This window comes from Trachymyrmex septentrionalis, unplaced genomic scaffold, assembly GCF_001594115.1.
Source record: "Trachymyrmex septentrionalis isolate Tsep2-gDNA-1 unplaced genomic scaffold, Tsep1.0 scaffold189, whole genome shotgun sequence".
In the NCBI taxonomy this organism is placed as follows: domain Eukaryota; kingdom Metazoa; phylum Arthropoda; class Insecta; order Hymenoptera; family Formicidae; genus Trachymyrmex; species Trachymyrmex septentrionalis.
The window spans coordinates 394,500-407,513 of NW_017305061.1; the positions used below are offsets into that span (position 1 = coordinate 394,500).

General features: G+C 36.2%; 1 long non-coding RNA gene across 2 annotated transcripts; it reads left to right on the forward strand.

The window, feature by feature from the left end:
- Positions 1-39: 39 nt before the first annotated feature.
- Positions 40-1,359, forward strand: LOC108746713. 2 transcript variants are annotated; one of them, XR_001939188.1, is made up of 4 exons: positions 40-134; positions 214-489; positions 694-851; positions 1,342-1,359. It is a non-coding gene; the product is annotated as an uncharacterized LOC108746713 (long non-coding RNA). The 2 variants fall into 2 exon arrangements; XR_001939189.1 differs by having other exon boundaries at positions 40-129.
- The last annotated feature ends 11,655 nt before the right edge of the window (positions 1,360-13,014 follow it).

The window sequence follows — 13,014 nt, forward strand, 5'->3', positions numbered from 1 at the left end:
GTTCTTCAAATTGGTTCGCCTTACCATGCAAACTGCGTGAACGGTGTCGTGGAACGAAAGCGATATCTCAATCGAACTAATTCAAATGACCACTTTTGAACACGCTTTTTGATGACCTCGTCCATATAAGTTCGGTCTGCTTAGTCTCTATTCTCCATGATATTTTCTTAATTGAAATTTCGAAATATTGCACGCTTTTTCTCTATTTTGCAGACATTTACTGCCACTTACCGCTATTAATGAATATACCACTGTTATTCATTCGGTTCAACTTCAACGAGTTAATTGCGGTAAAATGTATTTTGCGCTATAAGTGCATCATCTCATGTAAAATTTTTAGCCTATAGTAACGAATTGCTGGCACATCGTTCTGTATATGAAAAGGCACCTTGAGAACTTCTTAAATATTCATATAGTATTTCTTCTACATCACAGATATACCTTATGAATTCAAGAAGAAATGCTTAGAATAGGGTCATAAAATATCCAGTAAGGCCCAGTTTCATAACTCACGGTGAACTCTTAACCGAGATTCAACTTATTTTTCATCTCTTTTAATTCTAGAATTGGAAAGAGATAATGAATAAATTGAACTTCGGTTAATTAAGAATTAACTGTGAGTTGTGTCTAAATCTCAAAATTTGTTCGCATTCCATGCTCTATATACATGAATCATGTTATTCGCTTTCGCAGCCAGCTGCTAGGCCACTATTTGGTCATAAACTAGTTCCAAAAATGCAGGAACAAAAATAAGGAAATAAACACGAAAAAGTTCGGCAGCTTGACAAAAATTAAAGATAGTGCAACACCCAAGCCGAGAAACGAAACACGAACCGGAAATGTCTGTTCCGGTACACGCTCGATAAAGAACTTTATGTCTGATCAACGTTTATAACCTATCGATCGTTCATGCGTATACTTGCAATTGCTCATGCATTCACAGAGTATTCAAAGTATTAAGTCGCGAAATATTTATTGTAATGAATTTCTGAGGAATACTTCAAGATGAACTAATTGTGGTCAATTCTTCAAGAATTCTTCAGATATTAATTTTTCTAATTTTATGTTTTCTTTAAATTAAATTTTCTATGAACTCCAATTCATACCCCGTATTATCTGGGACACCTTATATTTTTACGTATTCTTATGGCACCTATCATGAAACAAAGTCAGAATGGATTCCAATCGGAATTATTCCGTTTTCCCCAGAAAATACAATAGAAATCTAAGGAATAATTGAATAATTCCGATTGGAATCCATTCCGATTTTGTTCCATAATAGGTGCCTTGTAGCGGGATTCTTTAAATGTCTTATTGATGATTGTCGCTATCGTTAACTAGCGACAACCAAAGGCAAGACAATCCTATTTTCTGGGGAAAACGGAATAATTCCGATCGAAATCAATTCCGACTTTGTTCCATGATAAGTGCCCAGGTCTTTAGCTATAACAGCGCCACTACCAACAAAAAAAAATTAGAATCCGTATGTGGAACGAAAACTATAAGGATTTTACTCCTTTTTATTATTTCGTGCTCCCGATTAAGGTGGAAGTAAATAAAATTACAATATAATAAGACGAAAAAGGTTATATTGAAAGAAAATTTACAAAATTGTAATATTTGTTTAAACAATACTAACGGGACATTTGCTTAGAGTAATTAAATATTTATTTTAAAAAATAATATTTAAATCAAAGTACTAATTACTTTTTGAATAAATTTTTATTTGCAAATGTCTCATTGGTACCATTTTTAAACAAATATTTATTAAAATTTCATAAATTTTTATTTTCAGTGTATAAAAAATGAATTACTTATGGTCAATTATGAATTACGTGCTCAAGTAGAGAAGGCATTAACGCTTACAATAATCAAAGTAAACGACTTCACTTATTTAATATGAGCACTGACAAACCAAATTGAACACTAAAAAACAGTTTATAAGCATGAGCGTTTGGGAATGCTCCGATTGCACACATTGCATGTTGCACACGTGCGTCGCTAATTGGCCAATTTAAAAATAAAATATTCTCATTGATAAAGCAGTGAAAATTACTAGGCACCAGCTGATATGAGTGGTGTGTGCAGTTGGGATTGTAGGCAAACGGGATCTTCCCGAGCGTTTAAGCGTGTGAGGCGTTCTTATGAACGAATATTTATACCAGAACGGAACAGCGAGACCAATCACAATCGCAGAAAAAAAAGCAGGGTAATGATTGCAGAGTTGTAATTGATCGCGCTGTTCCGTTTCGCTTTAAATTTTCGCTTCATGGGACGCTAGCCTGAGTATGCAAACCAAATGCAGCCCTAGATTTATCAAAGAAGCGCGATTGGTGTTAAGTGCTCTGATTGATCATTGCAATCACGTGACTTAGTCAATCACTGAACTGATTCCTGTATATCAAAAATGGCTGCTTAATAGATGATTGATGGATTCCATCTGTCTTGCAAATAATGCCATTTTTAATACTTTTTCTAATACTTTTTAGTACTTTTGTGATACTGATACAAGTCGGTCGCACTTCTCTGATAAATCTAAGACTTTACCCTAGTCCTTCTACTTCGTCCGTATTACAGAGTAAAAAGAAGATGTGGCCGGTCCCAAAAAAAATGGACTCAAACCACAGTACCGGAAAAGCGTTGTATGGAAGAACAAATTCGAGCGCACCTGTCGGAGAAAACTGTTAATTTAAAAAATTTGACAAATATTTTTCCTCCCATTTTCATGTAATTCTGTAAATTTGTGTATTTCCATGCGTAGAATATAGTCTGAGAAGAAAAGTTGTCGTTCAAGTCCCGTTTTTATTCTTTTTAATTTCAAAGTTTTTTGATGTCAGTAAATTAAAAAACGATAATTTAATGATAATTTATGACTATGCATAAATGTATGTATTATATATATAATTAATTTGACTCATAGTTTCAACTACAGATTTATATTCTGGTTAAACATTCTCGCATTTGAGAATGTGCTGGTACATTTTTATTGAATGACTCAACATGTTTAAACAATTTTATCATCATTATGGACTAATTACGACCGATATAATGGAAGAATGTAACTGAGAATATTACAAAACTAAAGCAATTGCATAATTACGACAAAAAATAAGATATAAAGGGATACTACCAACACTTTGTGTACTACGTATAATCTGTAGAAATTGAATATTTAACCGTTTAATTAATTTTGTTAAATTTTGCGTTCTCTACATGCATACTGAGGATAATCTAATAATAATGTCGAAATATATGTTTTAAATATATAAAAATCTGGCTTGTAGCCCCTTTTTGTTATTTATTTTTATAAATGTATGTATTTTTCAATAAATATTAATTATTATTTAATCAAATAAAATTAAATTTTATACAAATTGAAATTTCTATATTAAAAAAAAACGTGCATACATATATATTCCGAACGCGTTATCATGTGGTACATACTTCCAACTTTTCCCGTAACGGCACTAAAATCGTATCCCGATTTTCCATGGGTTTTCGTGTTTCAAGTCCCTTTTTATTCTCGAGTTTGGTCTCCTTTTTACTCCGTATGTATAACAGATGTCTATTACAGGACATGTTTAATCGGATTTAATTAGAGACCCTCAAGTAAAGCTGCTTTCATATTCAACGTAACTTGCGTCAACCAACCAAATCAAATCAAATTATATCAGCTACTACACATTATTCTACTTGATACGATTTGATTGACTGATGCAAGTTACGCTGCATGTAAAAGCAGCCTAAGCGTACCTACCTACACCTGCAGGAATAGCATAATGCGGAACGATAGCGGAATCAATCACAGGCGTTCTCTCCAGTTGTAGTTGTTGTGGAACGCTTGTATTGATTCTGCTCTCGCGCGGCGTTCCGCGTTACTCTATTTCGCTGCATGGCCATCCTAAGGGTACCGTCCCATAAAGCGGATATTGACAACGGAACGGAATTCGCGGAATCAACATGACAAATCACTACGTTTTTTTTCTTACGTTTTTCTTAAATTCTTTACGTCTTATTGAGCAGAATAAATGGAAGTGGAATACGCGGAATAATATATGAAATCATATTTTTTATATTATTTACAATATTTGTAATAATAAAAATAGTATTTTAATGTAAATTTAATAATGTATATAATTATTAATAACTGGTAAACATTAGAACTTCTTTAGCAGTAAAATATTTTTAATATAATCGTAAAACTGTCTCATGATTAACTGAAACTTGATTCCGTTTCTGCGTTTACCGTTCAATGAGACATAAGAGAAAGAAAATAAATAGAATCGTAGACTGCTGATTAATACGTTCTACATTCATATTTTCTGTAATCATCGAATCATTAACATTCTGTTACTGTGTTTATGTTAATGAAGAAGACGAAAAACAGTATGTAATTAATTGCATTATGTAAACAATGATTGCAATATACACCAACAGCATATAATATTAAGGTTATGTGCAACTTTTGTTCATTCCGCAAATTGTAACGATGAAATTATGGCGAAAATAACGGACACGACTGTATAATAACGCCCACAGTTATGAAATTGATCAATCATAACTGTTCTTCGGAAGAATAAAATAATTGTGATTGATCAGTTTAATAACAACGAATATTATTAAATCTGATTAAGAGTGCCGTGTAAATAACTGTGTTCAACTCAATTGTTGAGTTCGCTGAATGCAGCCAATGGGTGCATCCAATACTATGACTGCTTAATAAGCTCTTGTATCTAATATATATTTTTAGATCTAACGGAATGTGCCAATCAAATGCAAGAACTCACTGAACACTCAATGAGCGGTTTTATGCTGGCTGCAGGTCTACGGACTTATTACGGTTCTTGAAACAAAGTGAAAATTACGAAAGTGATCGAATTTACTAGAATATTTATAACTTCATTGATTGAAACCTAGTGAGTTTGTTCATTTTTGTAATTTTCACTTCGTCTAAAGAACCGTAATAAGCCCTCAAAACGATGTTCGTCGCATGCGATACGCGATATCCAATGAGTACAGCTTCACCGATATTCTTATCCTAAAGCTGCTCATTGGACATCGCGCTAGTCTGCAGCCGGTATTACAGCATATTTAACAAAATTGAAGGAAATAAATTAATTTCTGAAATAAATTAATTTAATTTAATTTAATTTAAATGAATGTTAGTTCAACATCTTAACACTCAGAACTGTAAGAGCGCTTCGTATTTAACGTTTGAAAATTGAAGGACTCTCATTATACAAAATAAATAACAATAAATAAAGGGCAAAGTAAGAGTCGATACAATTCTTTAAAATTCCACAAAGAATATATTACAATTAACACGAGGTAAAATTACATAAAGCAAAATTAAAATTAAAAATAAAAAGTTATAAGTTTCGGCTACCGGATTGAGCCCTCTTCAGACATTAACATATCAAAAAACCCGCAATACAATAATAGTTAACGGAAATGTTCGCATAATCACAGTTCGGGTGAGTCTTGATGTAGAACTCGACATTATTCGTATACGATTGAACAGTCAAATGTATTTATATCTCTTGAAAAAGTTCAAAAAACAAGTGTAAATTATTCAAACCAGCGTGTCCATACAAGTATGACAAACCATCAGAATATGCAGAGTTAAGTAGAATGCAAATGTGTAAGACGGACATTGTATATCGATTGTTATGTGCGCTCGCTAATACGGATTACTAAGGATGGCAAAGTTAGAAAACTAAACTTATAATCTATGATTGAAGGAGCTATTTTACAACTCGGCCATTCTGAAAAGGTCCTCGAACTTAAACTAAAAATACAAAAATATAATTTTCGCTGGAGTACAAAAAAAATTAAAAACGTAGAATTAGTATACAATAACTTCTTAACTAATTTTTTAATACGCAGTTAAGGAATAACAGGTTTGATCCAGCGTTTAAGCCGGTCTGACGACAAAATAGAATTATACAATAGGATTTCTGTGACTTATTAAATCCTGGAACATCCTGTATAACATATCTATTTTTATTCAATATCTTAGTAACCGTATACAACGGTTTATAAGCCGATTTAACTTTGGATTTTCGCCGGGTTTTCGTAAAGTATCTCTGATAAGTACATAGTCACCTACTTTATACTTAGTCGGTACTTTATGTCTTTTGTCATAGTATGTTTTGTTATATTGTTTTAACTCTTCGGAGGCTTGTTTAGCTATTTCACGAGAATGCTCGCGTTGTCCCAATCGCTCCTGAGTCGAAAGAGTGGAATCCGCTAATTTACTCAAGAACTGAAGTAATGGTAAATCTATTTGATTACGTTTTTCGTACCCAAAGGCCAATTTTGATGGAGAGCACTTTATTGCAGAATGATAAGTTTTGTTGATGGTGTATTGAATTAAGCTTAAACTATTAGTCCAATTAAGCTGATCATCAACAACTTTACGCAAAGATGATTTTAAAAAACGGTTCACACGTTCGATTAATCCATTCGTCCAAGGAGCGGTTACAGTAACCAACCTAGGTTTAATACCTTTCTTTTATATAAAATCAGAAAACTCAGAAGAGGTGAATGAGGTTCCACGATCCGATATCAAGGTGTTAGAGTTACCAAAAACATTAAAGATTCGAATTATATTCTCAATCGTCTCTCTTGAACTTGTAGTTTTTACTGGGAGAAGCCAAGTAAACTTTGTGAATGAATCCACCAATACCAAGATATGCTTGCGTCCACTGGTAGACTCTATCAATGGACCAAAATGATCTATATATACAGTATGCATGGGAAATTTGGGGGTCTCTTCTAGCTGTAATTCACCCTCTTTTGTGTTCGCTGAGTTAACTACAAGGTATACCAAACAATTGTCCACATAAGACTGAGCTTGTATACGCATAGACGCATAACCAATAGTCATTTCGTATTCCCTATATTACTTTTTCGACTCCGCAATGAGCATTATCATAATACACACGCAAAATATTTGTTACCATACAATCGGGTAATAAAAGCGAGGCTTATCATCGTCTTTTTTGTATACTAATCCTTCGATTAACATAAACTTATCATGTTCTGATTTTTCAAGGTGATCTATGATTGTACGTATTCATGGGTCTGATAGCTGTCGGTATTGTAATTCCTTTTCAAGCGGAATAGTTTCAATCGCAACTACTATACGGCTTAACGTATCTACGTGCATCATTCTGTTTCTTTGTCGGTGCTGTACATTAAAGTTGTAACCGAATAGTCCAGCGCGCAATACGCGAATTCAAATTTGCTTTATTAATCACATATACAATTGCGTGACAATCGGTAATTACGGTAGATTTAAGGTCATATAAATAAATATGGAATCTCTCAATCGCTTTAACAACAGCTAACATTTCGAGTTCAAACAAATAGTAACGACTTTCTGCGGCATTCGTTGCTTGACTATAATAGGCAATTGCTACCCACAACCCCGAGTTTTGCTTTTGTAAAAGAATTGCTGCTAAAGCAATTGAACTTGCATCCGTGTGTAATTCCGTTTCGCGACGCGAATCACATAACTGCAACACCGGAAAGATAACAAGTGATGACTTTAGTTTTTTTCAAATACGGTTATGCATTGTTCGTTAAACTCAAACGCTACTGATTTTGTAAGTAACGAATAGAGTGGTTTAGCTATCTCGGCAAATCTTCGAAAAAAGCTAACTAAACCCAAAAATCTCTGAAGTTCATAAATATTCTTAGGCAGTGGAAATTTCTTAACGGCTTCTATATGCCGCTCGCTTGGTATTCCCTCAGTTAAAATATTCGTATCCTAAATATTAAACCGTTTTTTTTTTCAGAAATTGACATTTCTTATAATTGACTTCAAAAACATGTTGCTTTAACAAACAATACAAACAACGTGACAAAATCTTTAGATTTTCTTTAGATTTTCACGGTTTCAGTCAGAATCAGAACATTATCTACATAAGCTAATACTTCATCTTGACGTATTAATGTTCCTAAAACGTGTAATAAACGCTTTTGGAATTCTGCAGGACATTCCGAGTACCCAAATTTTATTGTAATTTTATATACTCATATTGTCCGTCTGGCGTAGCGAAAAAGAAGTACTTTGTAAAAAAAAAAAAAATGTCTGGACATATTGGAATAGCGTGAAAGCTTTCTTTCAAATCTAAAGAGTAAAAACGCTTTTATTAGCTAATCGTGATAGACAGTCTTCTATGACTGGAAAAGGATACTTCTGTTTCACTGTCATTTAAGAGACGAAGATCGACATAATCGTAAATTCCCATTTTGTTTACGGACAGGTACAATACGTAAACAATATGATGAACAACTCTCTTTAATGATATCACGTTTTAACAGATCTTCTATAATTTCACGGATCTGCAGTCGCTCCGTCCATGCAAATTTCCAAGGAACATAAGCGAAGATCGAATTATCTTTAAGCGATATTGTGACTGGTTCAAGTTTTTCTTATTTTTCTACTGATTCGTCATATGCTTCCTTTACAATGTCATATGTTCGTTTATCAACATGACCAAAATTAATTTTAATTTCTGAGCAATAGGGAAATCATCTTCCTCAGTTATATCTGCTGACGTGACTGCATTTATTAACTTTAAGTTATTCTCAGATTTCTCAACCGTTAATTTGAAAAATAGAGCTAAGTTATTTTGAGACAGAAAATCTGTACCGAGTACTAAATAAGTTGACCAATTATCATTGTCGATAATATAAATGTAATAACTCGGATTGAAGTTTCTGACAATACGAATAACCGAATACTGATATCTTTCTGGCCAGTAACTTTGATTTACGAATCGTTTAACGCGCGTAAATCTTGGACAGTAACTGTGTTATAATGAAAATTCAAATAAAAAAAGAGTTCACAAACTGACCTTTGTACGAGGTCTGTTCAAAAAGTATCGCGAATTTTGAATTTCCGCGGGTTACGTATATTCGATTTTCGATTTTTTGTGGCGTTATGTTGGTACTCATGTCTCTCACTTATGCCGACAAGTTCGGCCATTTTGAATGTTCAGTTAATTTTTGACAGCTGCTTTGCTTGCACGTGTTTTGGCTCGTCTTCGATTTTTGCCTATTCCAAAAAATGGATCAAAGAATCTGTATCAAATTTTGTGTGAAAAACAAAATTAAGTGCGCGGACGCATTCCGAATGTTGACTGTGGCATATGGTGAAGCTACCTTGGACCGAAGCAACGTTTATCGGTGGTACAAAATGTTCTCAGAGGGCCGAGAAGATGTGAACGACGAAGAGCGTGCCGGACGCCCGAGCACGTCAACAACAGACGAAAACATTGATGAAGTGAAGAAAATAGTATTGGCCAATCGTCGAATCACCGTTAGAGAGGTTGCTGAGGACCTAAACATATCGATTGGCTCGTGCCATTCGATTTTTACCAATGATTTGGGCATGAGACGGGTCGCCGCGAAATTCGTACCAAAATTGCTCAATTTCGACCAAAAACAGCATCGCATTAACATTGCTAAGGAGCTGTTGGACTCTGTCCGCGACGACCCAAATTTGCTCCAGAGGGTCATAACTGGTGACGAATCATGGGTTTATGGTTATGACGTGGAAACCAAAGCTCAATCATCCCAATGGAAGCTGCCGCACGAGCCAAGACCGAAAAAAGCGCGCCAAGTTCGGTCGAATGTGAAGGTTTTGCTTACAGTTTTCTTCGATTGCAGGGGCGTGGTGCATCATGAGTTCTTGCCACAGGGTAGAACGGTCAATAAGGAATATTACCTGCAAGTTATGCGCAATTTGCGCGAAGCAATCCGCCAGAAACGCCCGGATTTGTGGAAGAACAAAAATTGGCTTTTGCACCATGATAACGCCCCTGCTCACACATCGTTGCTTGTGCGCGAATTTTTGACCAAAAACAACACACTAATGATGCCGCAGCCACCGTATTCCCCAGATCTGGCCCCCTGTGACTTTTTCTTGTTCCCGAAACTGAAGAGGCCCATGAAAGGACGACGCTACGCTACGATTAAGGAGATAAAGACGGCATCGAAGGAGGAGCTGAACAAGATCACAAAAAATAATTTTTTGAAGTGCTTCGAGGATTGGAAAAAACGTTGGCACAAGTGTATAATATCTGATGGGGATTACTTTGAAGGGGACAAAATAGATATTCATGAATAAATAAATAATTTTTGAAAAAACACAAAATTCGCGATACTTTTTGAACAGACCTCGTATGAATGATACTGGGCTACCTGTGTCAATAAGAGCCAGTAGATCGCATTTTTTTTCCTCAACGTAATTAACCTTAATTATAGATTTGTCCGTTTGAATTTGTGCTGTCTCGTTGTCTCTGACGCATGCTATGTCCATTGAATCAGTCCTTGATTGACATGTTTTCCGCCTTAATGATCTCCTTTGTAGCTGCCACGATATTGCCGGTTGATGTGTCTTGGGAGGCATTTTCCTTCCGTTTCACCTTCCAGCAGTCAGCCTTAACATGACCTTTCGCTTTACAATAAGCGCATAAGACATTTGATTTAGTTTTCCAGTAAGTCGCTTTCGTCGATGGCGAATCAGGTGTATCGCGTTCTTTTGTTTTTTCCTTTCTTATCGAAGCTGGAGAAGATTTCTTCGGTGCCGCCGCACATATATTGGTTGCTTGATGCATTCCAGAAATTCGTTGACAGTTTCAACGTAAATCATCGCAGCAGCACTTTTAATAGCGTGATTTTGGATTCCTCCAATCAACAAATTGATAATACTTTTTTGCTCAAGGTGCAAAGGTTGAAGTAGTTTGATCTTCTTAGCGGCGTAGTCCAAGAAGTTTTCCTTATAGGAATTCCAACGACAAGCTTCTGCTTTTTGCATCATCCTTGTAAAAGACACTTGTCGCCTAAACCTTTTGATGAAGGCTTCCTTAAAAATGAACCATGAATTCGTGGATTCTTCTTCCATATCATACCAATCTCTTGCTAATTTCTGTATTTTGCCATTTGCGGCTAGTTTTACATTGTCGTTAATCCCATGAACAGCAGCAGCGCGTTCAACTTTACCCAACCAACGATCCGCGTCGTCATCCGTCGAACCATAAAACACTGGTATTTGTGAGGCCAAAAGAGGGACTGCCTGTGCTAGTAAAATAGTAGTCAACAATGAGGGAGATTGTTGAACAGCAGACGCATTCATGACCTCTTCCACAGGAAATCTTACCTAGGACGTATGAAATTCGTCTTGTGTGTCTGCAGGAATTGACGTACCTTGAACATTGCTCTTAGCTTCTGGATTACGATTACTACTGGATTCCAAATTTAATGTAGTATCTGACGCAACATTAGTCGTCTGTCTGTCTCTTACTAATCACTCAAGTAACCGTTGTTGTTGCGCAATCTGTTGAGTGAGCGCAAGTAACATCTGTTTTAATAAACTTTGCACAATTGATGGCGACGGGCCCTGTGCCGTCTTTCCTTGAGAGGGTCCTGGCATAGCTGTAAGTGTTTGTGCAGCATACATCCTCTCACTATGGTCGGCAAGAGCGTCAATGCACTTTTCCCGGTCATAACGGGTAGACCAAGATTCATTAATTTCTTCTTAAGATCGTCAAACGAGAGAGCTTCTAACGATGCACGATCCATTGTTACATTGATTACGTGGTATGTTGTATGACGCAACTTCGTCGAAAGAAATGAGTATCACGCTACGTGCACTTGTAAAGACAATGTCGTAATGGCGGCCGGACTTCACGTAACCGATACTTATTTGAATCACTATAATAGCGATATGACCCTTTGTCGGTATTCCCGGTCACGAAAAAAGGAACGTTTTTCCGACACTTAATCAAGGCACGACAAAGCAGAGATAGTTATTATCCCATTTCTGAGAAAATTAATGCTGTAAGGCAGCAACACGATCACGTGTATAATTTCTGAAATAGTAACGTTTCGAAAGGGAAAGAAATGTTGTCAGGATTAATCCGAAGGAGGGATAATCTAGGAAACTTCTTGGAAGAAAAGGACGTATAATTCTCAAGTCGTGATATACAATATTATTGTTGAGATCTGGTTTATTCAAAGTCTGATAATGGACTATATCCTGTACAAAGGAATCGCTCAGGATCTCTCTCCTTCTGCCCCACTATCGCAATTCACCCAATCCCGAAAGAGTATTGTCGACGGGCCAATCGCAAGGCACAGTCAATCGTGTGCAGTAAGGGCGGGTGATCGGGGCGCCTCCAGCGATGAGGCGCGAAAACTAAACTGTGACCAGCTGTACTGTCGTCTGCTATCATCTGTGTAAATCGTATAGTTGTGTTAGTGTTTTTTACACATTAATGTTGTTACGAATGTATATACGAAATAAAATAGTAGTGAAACGCGAAGGCAACGGGTTGAATGGGGACGAGTGGCACATGCGCATTGCAGTCAAATGGATCTCTATACCTTTCTCTCTCGCACAGATGTTGGCTTCACAGTCAGCGACCTATTCCTTTTTCAATAGTATAAGGTGTAGTAAAAAGAAATCTATTATTTTTCCAATAGATGGCTTTAGTAATCTGTATCTCGTGTTGTATAAGTGCGATCGGGTTACGCCAAATGGCGTTAGAAAGATAAGATTTCGTACTAAAAAAACTTCTCAGACAGTTTTGTGATTGCTTGAGTCAGTATTGTTTGAGCGCGTGTCAAAGATGGACACCAACGAAGAGAAAATACGCCATATTTTACAGTTTTTCTTCGATAAAGGCGAAAACGCAAGCCAGGCGGCTGAAAATGTGAATAGTGTTTATGGTCCTGATACTGTCCTGAGACTGTCCTGAACAGTCAATATCGCGCAATTTTGGTTTCGTCGATTCCGTTCCGGTAATTTTGATGTCAAAGATGCACCACGCTCTGGAAGGCCAATTGGAAAATGTCGATAAAATAATGGAAATCGTCGAGTCCGACCGTCATGTAAGCACTGTTTCGATTGCCCAGGAGCTAAACATTGCACAAAAAACCGTTTGGAACCATTTAAATAAGGCTGGATACAAAAAGAAGCTCGATGTATGGGTGCCACAC